General features: G+C 17.6%; 1 pseudogene; it reads right to left on the bottom strand.

The window, feature by feature from the left end:
- Nucleotides 1-823: 823 nt before the first annotated feature.
- On the bottom strand, nt 824-3,191 carry LOC137927710 (NADH-ubiquinone oxidoreductase chain 1-like; annotated as a pseudogene).
- Nucleotides 3,192-6,204: the final 3,013 nt, after the last annotated feature.

Below are 6,204 nucleotides of genomic sequence, written 5' to 3'. Positions count from 1 at the left end.
TACCATGAGGACAAATATCTTTTTGAGGAGCTACTGTTATTACAAATCTTCTTTCAGCTATTCCTTATTTAGGAACTATATTAGTAAATTGAATTTGAGGAGGATTTGCTGTAGATAATGCTACTCTAACTCGATTTTATTCTTTCCATTTTTTATTTCCTTTTATTATTCTTATATTAACAATAATTCACCTTTTATTCTTACATCAAACAGGATCTAATAATCCATTAGGAATTAATAGTAATTTAGATAAAATTCCTTTTCACCCATTTTTTACATTTAAGGATTTAATTGGATTCATTATTTTAATTTTATTATTAACTCTTTTAACTTTAACTAATCCTTATTTATTGGGAGATCCAGATAATTTTATTCCTGCTAATCCATTAGTAACTCCTATCCATATTCAACCTGAATGATATTTCTTATTCGCTTATGCAATTTTACGATCTATTCCTAATAAATTAGGAGGAGTAATTGCTTTAGTTATATCTATCTTAATTTTAATTATCTTACCATTTACATTTAATAAAAAAATACAAGGAATTCAATTCTATCCTATTAACCAAATTATTTTCTGAATTATAATTATTACTATTTTTTTATTAACTTGAATTGGAGCACGACCAGTTGAAGACCCTTACATTATTACTGGCCAATTATTAACTATTATATACTTTTCTTATTTTATTATTAATCCTATTATTAATAAATTTTGAGATAACTTAATTTTTAATTAATACTTAAATTAATGAGCTTGTATAAGCATTTGTTTTGAAAACTTAAGAAAGAATACTTATTCTATTAATTTATACTAAAAATATTATTTAATTTAAAAAAATTTTTACCCCAATAAAAAATAATAAAAAATTTAATGAAATAGGTAAATACCCTTTTCAAGATAAATATATTAATTTATCATAACGATATCGAGGTAAAGTTCCCCGCACTCAAATAAATAAAAAAGAAATAAAAACTAATTTTAAATAAAAAATTAATCTAAGCCTATAACCTCCTATATATATTAAAATAAATAATAATCTTATGAATAAAATTCTAGAATATTCTGCTAAAAAAATTAAAGCAAATCCCCCTCTTCTATACTCAATATTAAACCCTGATACTAATTCTCTTTCCCCTTCAGCAAAATCAAAAGGAGTTCGATTAGTTTCAGCTAATCTTGACGATATTCAACATAATCTTAAAGGAATTATTAAAAATAAAAATCAAATTATTTCTTGGTAAAAAAAAAATAATATTAAATTAAAATCTATAATTAAAATAATTCTTGATAATATAATTAAAGCTAATCTAACTTCATAAGAAATAGTTTGAGCAACTGCTCGTAAACCTCCCAATAAAGCATAATTAGAATTAGAAGATCATCCAGCAACCATAACAGTATAAACTCCTAAACTAGTACAACATAAAAAAAATAAAATTCCTAAATTAAATCTAATTATATTAAAATAATAAGGAATTAATATTCATAATATTAAAGAAATAATAAATCTAATAACAGGAGAAAAATAATAAGATATATAATTAGAATAATTAGGAAAAGTATGCTCCTTAGTAAATAATTTAATAGCATCAGAAAAAGGCTGTAAAATTCCTATAAAACCAACTTTATTAGGTCCTTTTCGAATTTGAATATAACCTAAAACTTTACGTTCTAATAAAGTTAAAAAAGCAACCCCTACTAAAACACCAATAATTATAATTAATATTCCAATAATAAATAATATTATATCTTTTAGTATCATTTACTATATATATAAATAATTATATATTCATGACTTCTAAAATCATTACATTTTTTCTGCCAAAATAGTTATTAATTTATTAATAACATTCATTTTATAAAAATTATTTTTAATATTTGATCCTTTCGTACTAAAATATTATATTTTTCTAAAGATAGAAACCAACCTGGCTCACACCGGTTTGAACTCAGATCATGTAAGATTTTAATGATCGAACAGATCAAAAATTTTAAACTTTTGCATTTAAATTTTATCTTAATCCAACATCGAGGTCGCAAACTTTTTTTCTTATAAGAACTAAAAAAAAAAATTACGCTGTTATCCCTAAGGTAATTTTTTCTTATAATCATTATTAATGGATCATTAAATCATAAATTAATGTTAAATTTTAAAAAAAGTTATTTTAATTTTTCTATCACCCCAATAAAATAATTTAATTAATTCTAATTTTAAAATTTATATATTAATAATTAATTAATTAAATTATAAAACTCTATAGGGTCTTCTCGTCTTTTAAAATTATTTTAACTTTTTAATTAAAAAATTAAATTTTATTAATTAAGTAGAGACAGTTTATATCTCATCCAATCTTTCATACAAGTCACCAATTAAGAGACTATTGATTATGCTACCTTTGTACAGTCAAAATACTGCAGCCCTTTAATAATTTATCAGTGGGCAGATTAGACTTTATATTATTTTCAAAAAGACATGTTTTTGATAAACAAGTGAATATAAATTTTTGCCTAATTCCTTTACTTAATTTTTAATAAATATAAATTTATTATCTACATTTTAATATACTAATTTTATCATTATAATTAATTTTTATTTAATTATAAATTATTTTTTTATAAAAAATTAAATATTTAATTTTAAATTTTAAAATAAATTAAATTATTTATAAAAAATTATAATTTATTAACAATATAAATTCTAAAATTTTAAATTATAAATTTAATTTATATATTATAATATTTTATTTTAAAGCTTATCCCTTAAAATATTGAATATTTTTTAATAAAAATTTAATTAATAAAAATTATATAATAAAATATTTTAAATTAAATTTTTTTCTAAAAAAACTAGATATATTTAAAAACGATTAACATTTCATTTCTAATTAATTATTAAAAATAATTATTCAACATTAACTTTTATAATTAATTAACTCTTTTAAATTCGAGAATTTTTTTCATAAAAAATTTTATTAATAAACTCTGATACACAAGATACAATAAATTAAATTTACTTTTATTTTGATTAATTTTCAAATATTTAAAATTTATTTTACAATACTAATTCACTATAAAATTTTTAATTTTTTCTTTATAAATACTTTAACCCCCATTAAATATCTATATTTTAAAAATTTTTTTATTATTTTTTATTTATTAATTTTTCCCCCTCAAATTAATTATTAATATAATATCTTTTCAATGTAAATGAAATACTTTTTCAAGCTCTAATTTGTTCTTTCTAGAAACACTTTCCAGTACCTCTACTTTGTTACGACTTATTTCAATTTATAAATGAAAGCGACGGGCAATATGTACATATTTTAATTTAAAATCATTTTATTAAACTAAATAAAATTACATTTAAATCCACCTTCCAATATTTTTTAAAAAATATTATCCATTTAATTATTTCTTATTGTAATCCATTATATTCTTAATTATAATCTGCATCTTGATCTGAGTTAAATTTTTATTTAAATTTTAAAATATTATTTTTATAAAAAAATATTTTTTTAACAACGATATACAAAATTAAATAATTAAGTAAATTTATTCGTGGATTATCAATTAATAAACAGATTCCTCTAAATGAACTAAAATACCGCCAAATTATTTAAGTTTTTATAAATAATTATATACTATTTTAGCATTTTAAATTTAATTTTTAATAATAGGGTATCTAATCCTAGTTTTTGAAAAAATTTAATAATTCATATTTTATAATGAAAATTTTAATTTATTAAAATTTCACTTAATAATTAATTATTTATTTTCTTTAAAATAATATTAATTATATACTGATAAAATTTAAATTATTTTTTGTATAACCGCAACTGCTGGCACAAAATTTGTTAATAATTTATTAAATAATACTAAATCTTAATTTCTTAAATTTTTAATTTTAATTACTACTATATTTTAATTTTAAAATTATTAAAATAATTAAAAATTAACACTAAAATTTATATGTAAAACAAATTTAAATTAAAATATTTAAACCATAAAAAATTTATTTATATATTTAATTTTGACATATAGATTTTTTTTTTTTTTTTTTTATATTAAAATATTTATTAGAAATTATTAAATTTTATTTATTATTCTTTCTCTTTTCTTCTATATTAATTAAATAATTAATTTTATAAAATAAACAATTTATATTAATTAAATAATATAAAATTATATATAATATTATTTATAAAATACAATTTTTTATTTATATTATTAATTATATTAATATATTTAAATATTTATTATAATATTTAATTTAATAATTAATTAAATATTTAATATATATATATATATATATATATATATATATTAAAAAAAAATTATAAATAAATTCAATTTATTTTTTTTTTAACAATTAATTTCCTTTTAAATTTAATTTATTTTTCTTACTTAATATAATTTATTAACCATTGCTCATTAATTTTTTATAAATATAAAAATTAATAAATTAAAAATAAGCTAAATTTAAGCTTTTGGGTTCATACCTCAAATATAAAGGTAATTCCTTTTTTTTAAAAATAAAGTGCCTGAAAAAAAGGATTATTCTGATAGGATAAATAATGTAGAATTCTACCTTTATTATATTTTATAGAATCAAACTATATCTAATAATATCAAAAATTATTGTGCTTCTTACACTAAAATATAAATATTAATAATTGAATTTTTAGTTCTTTATAATCCCCCTATTATAAATTTTCCTAAATATTAATTCAAATAAAATATTTTTTTATTTTATTCTATTTTTTAGAACTTTAATTTCCATTTCTTCTAATTCTTGGCTTGGATGTTGAATTGGACTAGAAATTAATTTACTTAGATTTATCCCCCTTATTTCTAATTCTAAAAATCTTTTATCTTCTGAAGCAGCTTTAAAATATTTCCTTACTCAAGCAATTGCTTCTATTAATTTTTTATTTTCAATTTTAATTAAAATAATTATAATTAAAAGATTTGAAATTAATTATTTTTTATCTATTATAATTAATTCTTCTATATTAATAAAAATAGGATCAGCCCCTTTTCATTTTTGATTTCCCAATATTATTGAAGGATTATCATGATTTAATTGTTTTATTATTATAACTTGACAAAAAATTTCCCCCATAATTTTATTGTCTTATTATATAAATTATAACTTTTTAATTATAATTATAATTCTCAATGCTATTATTGGTGCTTTAGGAGGATTTAACCAAACATCTTTACGAAAACTTATATCTTTTTCATCAATTAATAATTTAGGATGAATATTAGCAGCTTTAATAATTAGAGAAAACTTATGAATATTTTATTTAATTTTTTATTCATTTTTAATTAGAATTATATGCTTTTTATTTAATTTTTTAAATGTTTACTTTATTAATCAATTATTTATTATTAACATAAATTCTTTAATTAAAATTTCTTTCCTGATTAATTTTTTATCATTAGGAGGATTACCACCATTTTTAGGTTTTTTCCCTAAATGAATTATTATTAATTTTTTATTAAATAATCAACTTTTTTTTATTACTTTTATTTTTATTATAATAAGTTTAATTTTATTATTTTATTATATTCGAATTGTTTATTCATCACTAATATTTAATTATCTAAAAATAAAATGATTTAAATTTTTTTCTAAAATTAACTCATTATTTATTATTAATTTACTAAGTATAATTTCTTTACTAGGAATAATCTTAAGAACTTTTTTTTTTATGTAAGGTTTTAAGTTATATAAACTAATAATCTTCAAAATTATAAAAAAAGAAATTCTTTAAGCCTTAGTAAAAAAAAAATTACTCCTTAAAATTTGCAATTTTACATCATTATTGACTATAAGACTTAATTAATAAAAGAGATTATTTCTCATAAATAAATTTACAATTTATCGCTTATATTTCAGCCATTTTATTAGCGAAAATGACTATATTCTACTAATCATAAAGATATTGGAACATTATATTTTATTTTTGGAATTTGAGCTGGAATTTTAGGCACTTCTTTAAGTTTATTAATTCGAACTGAATTAGGAAATCCTGGCTCTTTAATTGGAGATGATCAAATTTATAATACTATTGTTACAGCTCATGCTTTTATTATAATTTTTTTTATAGTTATACCAATCATAATCGGAGGATTTGGTAATTGATTAGTCCCTTTAATATTAGGAGCTCCTGATATAGCCTTTCCTCGAATAA

The sequence above is a fragment of the Battus philenor genome, unplaced genomic scaffold (genome assembly GCF_028537555.1).
Source record: "Battus philenor isolate CCGP_79_NKW_IND1 unplaced genomic scaffold, ilBatPhil1.0.hap1 SCAF_100, whole genome shotgun sequence".
Taxonomy (NCBI): Eukaryota; Metazoa; Arthropoda; class Insecta; order Lepidoptera; family Papilionidae; genus Battus; species Battus philenor.
The sequence above is the reverse complement of the archived record's forward strand: the minus strand, read 5'-3'. Positions and strand labels throughout refer to the sequence as shown.